Raw genomic sequence first — 13082 nt, 5'->3', positions numbered from 1 at the left:
ATCAAGACAGAAAAGATGTCTGTTATTACACAGATTTTGTAACATAAATGCAGCATCTAGAGACCCAAAGAAGGGCCTCTGGGCCCAAGAGCATGTTTGTATTTTACTCTGTTAATGCAGGCAGCCCAGCAAAAAAATACTTTCTCTCCTTGCAAATTTTGCCTTCTTTAGCATCCATACTCATTCTTCTAGAGCCTTAGTCCCTTTCAGAAAAGCTCTTTAACAGCTCTGTTTTCACTGGGTTAATCAGTAGGAGGCAAGAGAAGCCTGTTCAACAGAATTATAACAATGAAATGTAGGCTTCATGATAAATTTTAATTCTGGATTCTCTCTACTTAACCACCAAAAAAGAAAAAAAGCATGACAACTTTGTACTCCTCTTTGCATAGCATCAATGGCACCAATGAGCCTTCTTCCAGCTCCGATGCTGCATTCAAGTCCGCATTCACCTAAGCGTGTGCCTGACAGCCTTGTGCTCCCAAAGCAGTCAATGGCCTCAGGAGGCTCCTGTAAACTTGCAACCTGCAAGAAATGCACTGAATGCCAAGTCCTTCTACCTGTGTGCTGGGCTTTGCTCTCCAAGCCATTGGTGGAATGGCATCACCCAGCAACAAGTGCAGGAACAACACACATGAGGGGAAAAGCATAACGAAAGAGACAGTGAATGATATGGAAGAGCTGAAAGAGCCTGCAATAACTTGATCTACTTTTTCACCTCATATCATCAAAGATGATTTTAAAAGAAACATCCTCCACTGGCACCATGGTCAATTCATGGCAGTGTGAAAAGTTGAGTCAACAAACCTGTGCAGTTTTTATTCAAACAAGAATTATACTGCTCTGAAAGGGAGTTGATCACTTTGAATAAAATGACTGAACTCACAGTTTAGATTAATACATAAAAAAGAGACAGGGATTCATGTGGAGTCAGACTTGAAGCTCAAAATGTTTCAGCCACACCACTTCCCTGAAGTTCTACAAAAAGAATCTTGCTTTGACCAAATTCAAAGGAAATGGATGAAGTAGTACATAGTGTCACTTTTTCTTATTTTCTAATGACTAAAGACAGATATTTAAAATATGTTCTACATCCAAGCATGTTCACAGGCATGAAACTTAGCACCTTCCAAGGTCCTAAGTCTTCACAGGATTACAACTCACTTTTGCTATTGCATTAATAGTGAAACGGCTGTCGTGCCTCCAGAAATAGCCCAGCTAGACAGGCATATTGTGGGTGGGGGTAGGTTTATAAAAAAATCTCACTGCAGAACTCATCACAAACAAAACAAACCTCCAATCCCAAACTTCTTCTTAAAATACACTCTTATACAGAGCTTTCATGAACTAAGTAACAGTACCTCATTTCATCATGGAGAAAAGATTACTTGGCTATGTATGGTTTATACACAGTAGGGGAAGGCATACAAATTAAATTCTACTCATGTTTGTTCATGGTAAACTCTGCCATGCAAAAAAAAAAAGACTTTTCATAAAAAATTACCTCCATCCCATAAACAAAATGAAACCACCTCACAAGCAGATACGAAGCACTTGCAAGTTCTCCTTAGAAGCCATTAGTAGTTGAGAGGTGCAGTCATCAACTTCCCAATACAGCGCCCAACATAAAGGGATCTAATTATCCTTAATATTTGGCTAGGAATTTTATTTGTGTCTGCCAAAAAAAGGGAGAATAATGGAATCTGCAAACAATAGGAAAGTTTGAAAAAATATTTCCTCCTGCTGCCAAAAAAAATTAAAACCACAGAGTAATGAAGATATGAATCTCTTTCCACCCATGGTCCCTAGGAAAAGACACATGAATCTGAAGAATGTTGTCTTTAGAACTTTCCCCTGCTTCTCCTCCTTGCCTTCCACATGCATTTATCAGTTGTCAGTACATTTCAGACTGTAAATAAGCCATAATAACCTCCATATTTCTTTTTGCAATATTCAGAAATTCATCTGTACATTTGGATATGAAACCCTAAAACACTTTATTGGTGAAATCAAAGAGATCATCAAGCACAATGCTAGGAGAAATAATAAAGATAAATTAGAAAAATTTTGAAGGACACTATTAATCTGAGAAATAATTAGAGTGAGTCTTCGTCCACTGAGTAATGTCCAAACTCCCACAGATTTCAGAGACAAGGCTGAGCACACAGTGGAGAAAAATCCTTGAAGTCACACGAGTTATTAAAATGTTAAATATCAGATCAGATTTATGAAAGGCAATAAAATTCAGCTTGTCAATTCTGCATATGTTTCATTTCTCCAGGTATCACATGCAAAACTAAGCAGACTACCTCCAAAAAAGCGAACAGTTTTAAAGTAATGTAAAATAATAATAAAATCTTTGACAGTGTTTGTACTTCAGTAGACGTTTATTTTTGGAATATGAAAGTAACCTAAAGATTTAGACCCCAGGGAGAATTTCAAAAGCCCAAGCTTCAACAATATCTACATGAAGTAAATGTGACCAAGAGCCTGATTCAGCCAAGCATTTCAATATATCATTAAAATCAGAGTTCTGCTGAAGTCCTTTCCTTTTTCAACAAAAATACACAGGGCTATGTTTTAAGTGCTTTGTTGAACTGAGGCCCAAGTTCTAATTTCCTTTATTTATCTTAGATACAAAATGGCCAAAGGAAGGGGTCAAATGCTGCAATAGATAGGTTATGGGTTTAAGGACACTGGAACTGCTGCTATGAAATGCCATGGGAAGAAAAAGGAAAGAGAAGTAGTTTAACGATGGAAGTAATGGGAGGAATTCAGATAGTTTCAGATAAAGTCTAAACAACTGCCTCAAAGTCTTTTAGCTTATTTTATCTCCTCCTTGCCTCATGTAATCTTCCATCTCTCCAGCTTCTTTCTTTTTTAAGTAAATTCCTGAAAGAATGTGGGCACAAATAACAATACAAAACGATAAGCAGAGACTAGACAAAAGTCACTGCAAACAGCTGCACAGAGCAGCCCTACATTTACAGAAGACGCACCAAATGATTTAGTAAGATTTTCTTTTGGTCTCCAATTTCTACAAATCCACAGTTCCTTCTGCCGTCACAATACTTGCAAATGCACCAATTCTGTGCAAAACGATACGTGGTAACTAAGGAACCAGAAGTCATTTTCAGGGAGGAATGGAGAATAAGACAGACATAGCTGCCTGCCTAAAGGCTTTTTTGTTTTTCTCTTTGGTGTAGTTCATCAGTGCCAGGATTCCACCTACAGATACTGAAAGAAACTGTAAAAAAGCAGTAAAGGAAGGTTTCTTTTAACTCAATTCATTGCCTCAGATAAAAATAAGCTTTTCATGTTATAGTAGTCCAGAACTTGGAATTTTTAATAATATAGTTCCTTAACAGGGCTTGGAATAGCACTGTACTCTGTGATTTAAATCACGACAACATGAGAGAAGGAAGTCAGGTCATTACACACTCAGCTGATGCTCTTCGATAAAGCTGGCTTGCAGAAGGTCACAGATGTGCACTTTTGTATTGCAGAGAAGAATTAATTAAGAAACTAGAAGTTTGTTTTTTGGCCATCCCCAGATGTAAACACAGACTTATAAACAGAAGGACTTGCATTCTCTATTCCCTGCTCCCAGACTACCAGTAAAGTTAACACCAGCACTATCTGAGCTGTATTCCTTGCAACTCCAGAACAGAACTAGATTGTGAGGATGATTTTTTGATTACCAGCTTTTGAGAAGTCCTCTTCTTCAAAGCTGCTTATGGCCTAAAACAACTGTTTCATGTGGGAGAACAAAAATGCAGGCAATTTTCACATAGTCTACAGAAACAGGGTGTGTGCAGGTGAAGGGAAAGTTGCAGAAAAACAAAACAATTGCAAAGAGAAGGAAAGAAAAAAAACCAAACCCCAGGACAGGAACAGTAGTTCTCACCCCTAAGGATTTATATGCTTGCATACACACATGCATATGTAAAAACGAATGCATTCACATTTAACTCCTACCTACCTTCCAGTGAATAACTTCCCTGACTCCCCCTGCTAATCAGAACTGGATACAGCAGTACCTCCACAGCCTGCTCTAAGACAGCACCTTGCACCTGCAGTTGTCCTGTCATTTTAAACAGAGTTCCAGCAGAAAGGCTGAGTCTGTAGCAGAAGATATTCCCCACATCAAGGTCACCTGGATGAGCTTGTGCTTCAAATGATCCATATTGGCATAATACTTTTGAGAAAAACTAGACAAACTGTTAGCTTCCAAAAACATTAGCCAAGCCACTGAATAGGTCAATATCAGCTAAAGAACAGGTTATTTTGTTTTTGTTTGGATTTGATTATTAAATCTCCCTAGAATAGCAAATGAAATATTATCCTGGTCTGTCCATTGGTATATTCAAATAAGATGCTTTCTATCTCCAAAACCATTTGGGAAGGGTTAGTATTAAATAATTTGAAAGTTTTCTGATGAGGCACCCAAGTCTGAACTTTCTCAGAAACTGACAGAGAGGACACAGCAGGATCACCCATACAAATAAGCAGCACAGCTCTGAGGAAGTCTTTACTCAGTAACAATGCAAGGAGTTGCTTAGAATTATCCAACTAAAGAATAAGTACCTTTTTCAGGCTATACTTAGGGTAAATGTATGCAAGATAGCTAGAAGATGTCTGTCTTGTAAATGAAATGCAAATATCTTAATCACCATTTGTCTTCATACCTACAGACAACACCCCCAAATAAGTAACTTGCCTTATGTTAGCATTATGTTCAATATGACAAAACACACTAAAAGCAGGCAGAGAACAGCTTAAGCTATAGAGATGAAGACTAAAATTCGAATGCTGCAAATTAATTGTGGATGCACCTACTTTAACACCCTACACTTTAATAGCCTTTCAACGGTCTAATTTACCCATCAACATAAAAGGAGTTTATTTCACTGACTCCCGTTAACCCTTAGTGGATTTTCAGTAACGAATTTTATGCCTATTTCCAGTATTTCTTCCTTCTGTCCTCAATGTTTATTCAGGGTGTACAGTAAAGAATGGGGAATACAAGAGATACATTTTAAGTTCCTCAATCTAAACCTTACTTTTTGGCTTTCTGCCTCTTTCCTAAATATTAAAACAAACGACTCATTTCTTTAAGACCTTCTTACTAAAAATAGTTGGTTGGACTGCTTAATTGTGTTAGCTGAAACACAAACATACGAAAAAGGAAAGGGGTTGGTAGAAAAAACATTGAAGAGAAAAAAAAAATCAGATTTCATCTGGCCTTCCCATCATCACTTAAGAGAATTGTTTAGTAGTTACATCATCAGGAAATAAAATACTATCCTCCAAGGACCCCGACTCTTTACAGAAGGAAAAAAAAAAGGAAGGCTCAAAGTTCATATCCCACTCAGAGGAATTCGGCTAAAGTCACATTTTCTGTCATATTGGAGAAAAAAAAAAAAAAAAAAAAGGAAAGGAAAACATTAAAAGGTCCCTTAGAACAACTAATTAAAAAGGTTACTTGGAATCCAGTTTTTCCGTTTTCAAACTCCAGGCTGCGGGACTAAGTGGAAAACATTGTACCTATTCAGTAACAACTTCTAACGACTTCATTATCAGTGCTAGAGGGGAACTGCCCTAACCCAAACCTTCCGCACATTCTTCTTGGCCCTGAGCTGGTGGACGAACGCAGCGTTTCACACAGCGCTGGGCTCGGCCGGAGCCAGCACCCGGGGCCGAGCCCAGGGCGGGCAGAGCTACCCAGAGGGGAACGAGCTGCCCAGAGGGGAACGAGCCGAGCTGCCCAGAGGGAGCCGAGCTGCCCAGAGGGGGACGGGACGAGCTGCCCAGAGGGAGCCGAGGTCTCCAGCGCCGAGCCGCCCAGGCTGCGGCCGCCGGCGGAGAGCACCGGGCAGCCCGGCGGCGCTGCACCGCGCCTTATATGGCAAGGCGCTGACGTAATGCTGCATAGGCTCGGGCGGCCGCGCGCCCATCCCTCATTGTTTAGCGGGAGCGCTGGAATGCTCGCAGCCCCGATGCCACCGCGCAGCGCCCGCGCCGTGCAGCACCAGCTCACCCGGGAGTGCTATAGCTCGCCAGCGCAAGGTAAGGCAGAGGGTGGGAAGCAAGCTTCTTCTGGCAAGCACTGGCGCTTCTGGCTTTTTCCTATCGAGATACTTTTTTTTTTTTAAAAAGTCACTTCCAAAAAAAAAAAAAAAGAGGGATGAGGACTGAGAAACAATGAAATACCCCAAAATAGCACCAGGAGATCTAGAAGATGTCTGGCTAGTCATATATAGGGTGACTATTTCAAGCGTTAAAAACTGCCTTTAAAACAATTCCTACAGAGGCAACAGATGAGGAATTAACGTAACATTAAAGAAAAGGAGAGAGTTATGAATTACACACACTTTCCAAATGGTCGGATAAAATCATAACTGCATTTAAAGCTGTGGAAGGAGTCCAACAGTATTGTAATATATTAGGTAGAGCTACTGCCTCTCTTTCTGCTGTATTTACATGCATATGCTATGTATTAGTCGACATGTACGCACACATGTCTCTAAGCATTTACTATACTTTTGAACAACTTCTCCAGTAGTTTACAGAGCGATGCGTAAATTGCCACAAACATTACTTTGCAATAAGATTATGCTATGTCTGAAAGAGAGAATTGCAACTAGTTTAATTACTAACAAACTTTTCAACTCCTACACACTGCTTCCCTCTTCTGTGTCTTGCGTGCAAGTGTCAAATCACAAGAGGGCAGAACTGTCAGATTTTGATGAAAAAAACTTTAAATCCTGGTCTAACACACAATGATTGTGAGAATCAGAAAACACACTGCTCTCTTCAAGGCTTATTCTGCAAGATGCTCAACAGTATTGCAGTTATTAACTCCAGAAAACAGGGAGTGAAAAACAGCTCTGACAAGGCACAAAGCACCTTGAAAGATTAGACTTCAGTGTGTTTGTAACTCACACCTGCTTAGTATGCAAAATTACACTGTCCTCTCCGTTAATTAAGGGCCAAACCCTGTCAAATCCTTGTTTATAGGAACTGCAATTAAGTCAATTGTACTGTCCTACTTGCAAATTGGAACTACTCAGCACTGCTCTTCAGAGTCCTCTGTGTAATTTAAAATGTTAGAAAAGTTAGACCTTAAGACCTTTAAACTCGAACTCTTCTTACAGGTAAAACACGTTTTTGTGGTATGTTTTCCTTTTCCTTAATACAAAATTAAATCAGCATGAAATTTTAGGAGAGAAGTAAGGGTTCCTCTTCCCTTTATTTGATGTTTTAAATCCTGCAAAATCCTTGTTCAGGTATATATTTAGGAAAAATCAAAGCTGATAAAAAGATATGCATTGTTAAGTATCATGCATACAGGGATTTAGAGGCTGAGCCAAAATATAATGTGTGAACTTTTTCATAACTTCTTTTGGCTTTAAACATGGAGAAAATACGAAGCAGTTATTTTCAACGTGCTTCTAAAAATGTTAATATAAAGAGACATTTCATTTCAAAGGTAACTCAAGTACTTGCATATTATGAACCTTGGCAATTAGATAAAAGTCACATCCATGTTTCCAACATAATCTCTTCTGTAACAAGCAAAATTTATACCTCTGTTGATGAGAGAATCAGGGAAGAGGGCACTGTATGGTATATATAGACTGAAAAGAATCCTAGCAACCAGAACAAATGCAATTTCATAGTAGAAAAACAATACCCCATATCAGTATCCTGAGCCCCTTCTTCTCGCTATTCTGTCATATCTGCAGAGTCCTGGCAGTTTTAAAATGATTACTTAGTCTTCTAAATATCCAGTGTCAAGTTATGAAGTAAAAATCTTAGCTGCGTTATGAACAGATGCTTTAGGAACCAAAGTTAAGTAACAGCCCTCAAAAGGTGTCTAAGTAGAAAGGATAAACTGAAGAAGTCGAAAGACTACAATATGACAAAGAATATTAACAGGAATGCTACATATGCAATATATTCAGTAAAAGCAGTAAGCAGAAAAAGAAGAAAGTCTCCCCATAGGTAAGAGACAATTTCAGCTGCTCCAAATCCAACAAAGAAGGGTAACTTCTATCACTGATTACTGCTTTAGCAGTATCTAAAGTACCTCTGTACTGTGAATACTGCTAGCCTAATACAAATCATAGCATCTATGAAAAGTCAGAACTATATTTCTCATAGTCTGTCTTCCTTAGATTAAAAGGAAAAAAAACCCCACACTCTTCACTTAATACTTACAGGACCAATTTTGCTCTCATTTATACTGGTAAAACTCCAAAATAATTAGACGGAGGTGTAATGATTACGCCTCTCTCACTGCTGTTTTTCCCCCCCACCACCTCTGTATTATACTCCTTTGTTATATCAGATTTCTTAACACATATTGGGTATTAACTGATAGGTATTCTTAATTTTAAGTGATTAAAACACTAGCATCATTTAAAGGAGACAGTGAAAGAAAATATCACGTAACTCAGTTTTAAACAATTGTATTTCTTCATCTAAATTTCTTTTTATAGTAATTTTTCACAACATCTAATGTGAAAACATTTTAAGAACAAATATACCCTCCAGAAATGAAAGTCAACTTCCTATCAAACTGCATTGACCCTTTGTTCCTTTCCCGTCACTTCCCCTTCCTCCACTGACAAACCTGCTGACAGCACTTTTTAGAGATTTTACCTAGAAGACAAGGGATCTAACTTAAACTTAGTTTCTGTTCCTCATCACTATTAGTAAAATCAAATTATTTCTTGATTTGTGCTGAGCAACATCATTTTCATAGTATTTACCTAATACTACAATGAATTACCAAATTTACCCTTGTCATAGGATTAAAAAAAAAAAGCCTGGTTTTACTCCCAGTGAGTTTCCCCGCTGTGGCAGATCTTAAAAGACTTCTTCAGGAAAAATTCTTTACCACACGTAGTTTAGCATGGGCAAGTAAACAACTCCAGCTCCTCTGGACCTTTCCTACAAGCAGCTGTTCTCAAATCCTGGGTGTGGTACTACCTGAATACAGTTCATTAAAAAAAGCAATTAAAATATTTAAGTCAGAGAATCCTAAGGAGTTTACAATGTAGGAAAACATATCTTTAAAAACCATTGTACAAAACTGTAATTCTGTCTCATTAACAGTTTCCCTCAACACTTTATCTTGTCACCAAGCTGATTTGAACTTAGAAATTATGTCTTATCAATAATTTTTAATTGCTTAGGGTTTTTCTTTCATACTGAATGGATTCTGCCATGGCACCTTTAGGGTTTAGGTTGAGCTTTCTGATGTAGTTGAAACCTTGATTAGTTCAACCATTCACTAAACTGTATTACTCGGCTCCAAGAAGGTAAAAATCGCTGCTGAAAAATCCTAAATATAGTGCCCAGTCTTGTGATGTAAGTGAAGTAATGGACAGTTTGACTCTCAACACCTCTCAGTACATTATGCTGATTTTGAGGTTTGCTGTGTTTTCTGGCAGCAAGACAAAAATCACTTTGATTGCATGTCCAGTGCACCATGTGGTTCCTGAAGTTCTGTAGCTGCACTCACACCGATGCACCAATGGAGCACTCTCAGGCAGTTAAAGCTCACTTCTCCAGAGTGTTCACAATTTCTAGCAGTATTTGAAGATTTTCTGAGGCAGTGTGTGGCTGCCAGTTAAAAACAGTACAAAAAACACCTCCCAAAGCAACTGCTCCTCACCAGAGCTGATGTGACTGTGAAGAGGTGAATGCTCATGCAAACAGTGAATGTTGGCTGAACACGCAGCAACATCATTGTATAACCCTCCTTTAACAGCAATATGGAAATATTGGGGGTGAAAGTTCAACCTAACCTTGCTAGGTAACATTTCCACACAACTCAAAACCATAACCTTGCACATTCAAGCTGATAAATGCATGTACTTTCTGCCTGTTGCAAAAGTCACCCCTGCTGCTGCAGCTCATGGTGCAGGTGACGATGACGTAACACAGCTGCTTGGCTTCAGCCTCAGGCTGGGCAGGTGACCACCAGAGACTGGCTGCTGAAGCAGAGCAGCAGAACTTGAGCCATTCTGCTTCACGCTGCATGCTCAAAGAAGCTGAGCAACCAGAGCCCACAGCCACTTAACTGCTCATGCCCAAACTTCCCAAACCTTTATAGACATATGTCAGGTAGGGTACACAAAGCTCTAGTGAACGTGACTGAAAATGTGGATGGGAAAAAACCCACTCTTGACAAGAAATACACTCATTTGCATACATGTCAGGGATGTGAAACAATACCTCAGACTTCATTATCCTTTATAGATTTCCACAGGCCTGGGAAGGAACACAACAATTGCACTTAAGTGATGCATAGAGTTCTTAAAAGCTGTCTTAAACCTAATACGCAAAGCATTTTCTTTCAAATTCATTGCAGTTGCAGACAGCTGATTTAAAACTTTGTCTTTTTTTTTATTAGAGACACAAAGCTTATCTAGTGTTTGCATAGCAACTATCGTGATGACAGAGTAAGAGAATGAGGAAAAATTTTTAGAAATGAAGCAGCATGATGCTACTACCATAAAAAAACCACATAAAACTGGCTGCTTAAAAATGGAAAGTAATACACTCGTAAAACATTTTAATTACACATTGAATTCTAGCACATGGCCAAAACTATCCAAGAGTTAAGTTTAAGCTGACTGAATTCTGTCAACTTTCAATGGATTTAATTTTTTTTTTTGTACAATTTCTACAGCTTTCAGTCATTAAGTCTAATTATGAAGAAAATTAGGAAATTTTATCACATGTAAGTTTGGCCTACCTGAAACTAATGTCACCCATCACATTCCCAAACATGATTCTATTCTACTTAGCCACAAACAGGTTTCTGAGAAGAAGCCTAATAAATTTCACAGTTGTTTTTGTTTTCTACTTCAAAATGCTACTCCCTGGTCAAGCACATTCTACATCTCAGTAGAGCCATTCTGTTACAGATCCATACCAAGAAAAAGGAAAGTGATTTATATTGGTTACTTGAACCTGAGGGTGTAACAACTCCACGTTTGAGGCAGCCAATCCTAATCTAAATATTTGAAATCCAGTATTGAACACACTAACTTGGATGTAGGGAGGTGTTAAAAAAAAAAAAGCAATGCTCAAGTGTTAATGCTTAAAGCTGAAACATTTTTCTTAACTTGCAAAATACTACTATATATATACTCTTTCATGTAAAGAGAAGAGTCTTTTAACTAGCAGCCCATTATCGTTCCCAAACTAAATACTGAATTGCCTTACATGAAAAGGCCACCATGAACCTTGGCAGCCCTAAAACCTCTACAATCTGTGTTTCTGAAGACTTACCTAATATATAAGTGGGCATGTCCATTTGTATGCATATGAGTAAGCAGAGCAGGGCGATAAAAGCCTCTGCAGCAAAGTCAGCAAGTACAGCTTCACTACAGGCCAATTCCAGATGACAAATAGCTGCCTACGAGGGCGGTGCAGGGACGACACCAACCGGTGCAGAACACTTGGGCTTGTGCTGGGAGATGTACACATTGGTTCCCTTTTGGGAAAGCAGCAGACAACAGCTGACAGGAATAGTCAAGCTTACATACTTTGCTAACCCATATAAAGGAGAAGGGAGGAAAATGTAACCTGGTATACAAAGGAGCAGCCACTTTGGAAAGGGTCTGCTTGTCCCTGCTTTGTTCCCACCCACCACTTTGAGCTCTATAGGATTACTGTCATCTCAGTAGATAGCAAAGTTTCCCTATTTCAATCAGGATTAACCGGGTGTGAAGAATCAGAAATTGACACTGGTAACCTTTTTTAACTTATAAATGACACACTCCTATATCTAGATTAAAGCAGCTAACTAAACAACTTGCAAGTTCTGTCTAGAGATAACTCTTTTATTTTCAGCATTTGAAGCCACATTATAAATTAATGATAAAAGCTAAAATGTATTATATCAGAAACATACTGTACATGAAAGCATGCTACAGCTCCTTCATTTTCAGTGGCATCTGAAACAAGAAACTATAACCTGAATACCACAGACCATCAGCCAAGAAGCAAGAAAAGAGATCAAGTAGGGCATGTAGCGAAACATCACATAACGATACTGAGTTATAAATCAACTTCGGGTACACTAACAAGGCACAGAATGTTCAACTGAATTCACAGTTCCTTAAAGAACAAGGAACACAAAGTCTTCATATGAAGGGACGAGGGAAGCATATATACATGTGACCCTCCTCTTTCCTGAAAGAGCCTTTTCGTAAGGCAGTTTCTGAAAGGCAAAGAACACTGGAAAACAACTAAAGATGGAAAAAGTAAGTATCTCTCTTGGCTTTAGGAAGACTGCTCAGACCAATTTTAGAAGAGTTTAAGAAATCATTGATCACAGAAATGCTAGAACTAGTTAAATCCACTTTTTTCATCCCAACCCAAATATAGGATTTTTTCCCTAGGAAATAGCAAAGCATTTATTTTACAAAGCAATCAAGTTACTCCAGCTGCTGAACACACACGCAAGTAGCTAAAAAAACCAAAACACCACAACCACCCTAAACACTGTTATTGGCACTCTGAGTGGACATACAACAAAAGGATCAAATTTCTTTTACTCTCAAGCAGGGTATTTGATCTTCAACACAGTGAACAACCAAGGCTGCACAAAAATGGAAAAATCTTACTTTAACACATCATAATCAACAGACCTGAGAGAACAAGATGTTCTTCAGTTAAACAATTCATCACAGGTGAAGAAGCTACTTAAACTATCATTTGCTATTGAACTATGTGAATTAAATCTGTGAAGTAAACCTTGGTTAGAACTATAACCATTAAAAAAATTCTCAAGCGTATCATCTTTAGGTCTCCAATGGAGCTTCCTGTCCTGTAGTCTAAAACAATGTGTTAGTCCTCTTTGAAGAGGATCAGTTTGGAGAAACCACGTAAACTCAAATGCTGAACAAGAGCACCTTTGCTCAGGATTAACATGTTTTAGACAAAACATGCATTGACTTTGCACCTTTAGATAATTCACCAAGTGCTCCCAGGTCTGTGTGGCCAGAGGCCTACAGGGAGAAGAGAAAATACAACTTCCAAACATTTAGCAGGTTTAGAAC

General features: G+C 38.6%; 2 protein-coding genes across 5 annotated transcripts in view; one reads left to right on the top strand and one right to left on the bottom strand.

Moving 5' to 3' along the window:
* CMSS1 (cms1 ribosomal small subunit homolog) overlaps nt 1–13082 on the bottom strand; it is a 225595-nt gene that overhangs the window by 181116 nt on the left and 31397 nt on the right. The window lies entirely within an intron of this gene.
* FILIP1L (filamin A interacting protein 1 like) overlaps nt 1–13082 on the top strand; it is a 189372-nt gene that overhangs the window by 147550 nt on the left and 28740 nt on the right. Inside the window, exon 1 of one of the 3 annotated variants that reach the window (XM_042031674.1) lies at nt 5942–6066. The exons of the other annotated variants lie outside the window; for them this stretch is intronic. The gene's annotated coding sequence lies outside the window, so the exon portion shown is untranslated. Of the gene's footprint in view, nt 1–5941; nt 6067–13082 lie in introns of those variants that run through there. 3 annotated transcript variants of the gene reach the window in all.

The sequence above is a fragment of the Corvus kubaryi genome, unplaced genomic scaffold (assembly GCF_017639235.1).
Source record: "Corvus kubaryi isolate FWS band 111438036 unplaced genomic scaffold, C.kubaryi_AGA036_p1.0 37341, whole genome shotgun sequence".
Taxonomy (NCBI): domain Eukaryota; kingdom Metazoa; phylum Chordata; class Aves; order Passeriformes; family Corvidae; genus Corvus; species Corvus kubaryi.
The sequence above is the reverse complement of the archived record's forward strand: the minus strand, read 5'-3'. Positions and strand labels throughout refer to the sequence as shown.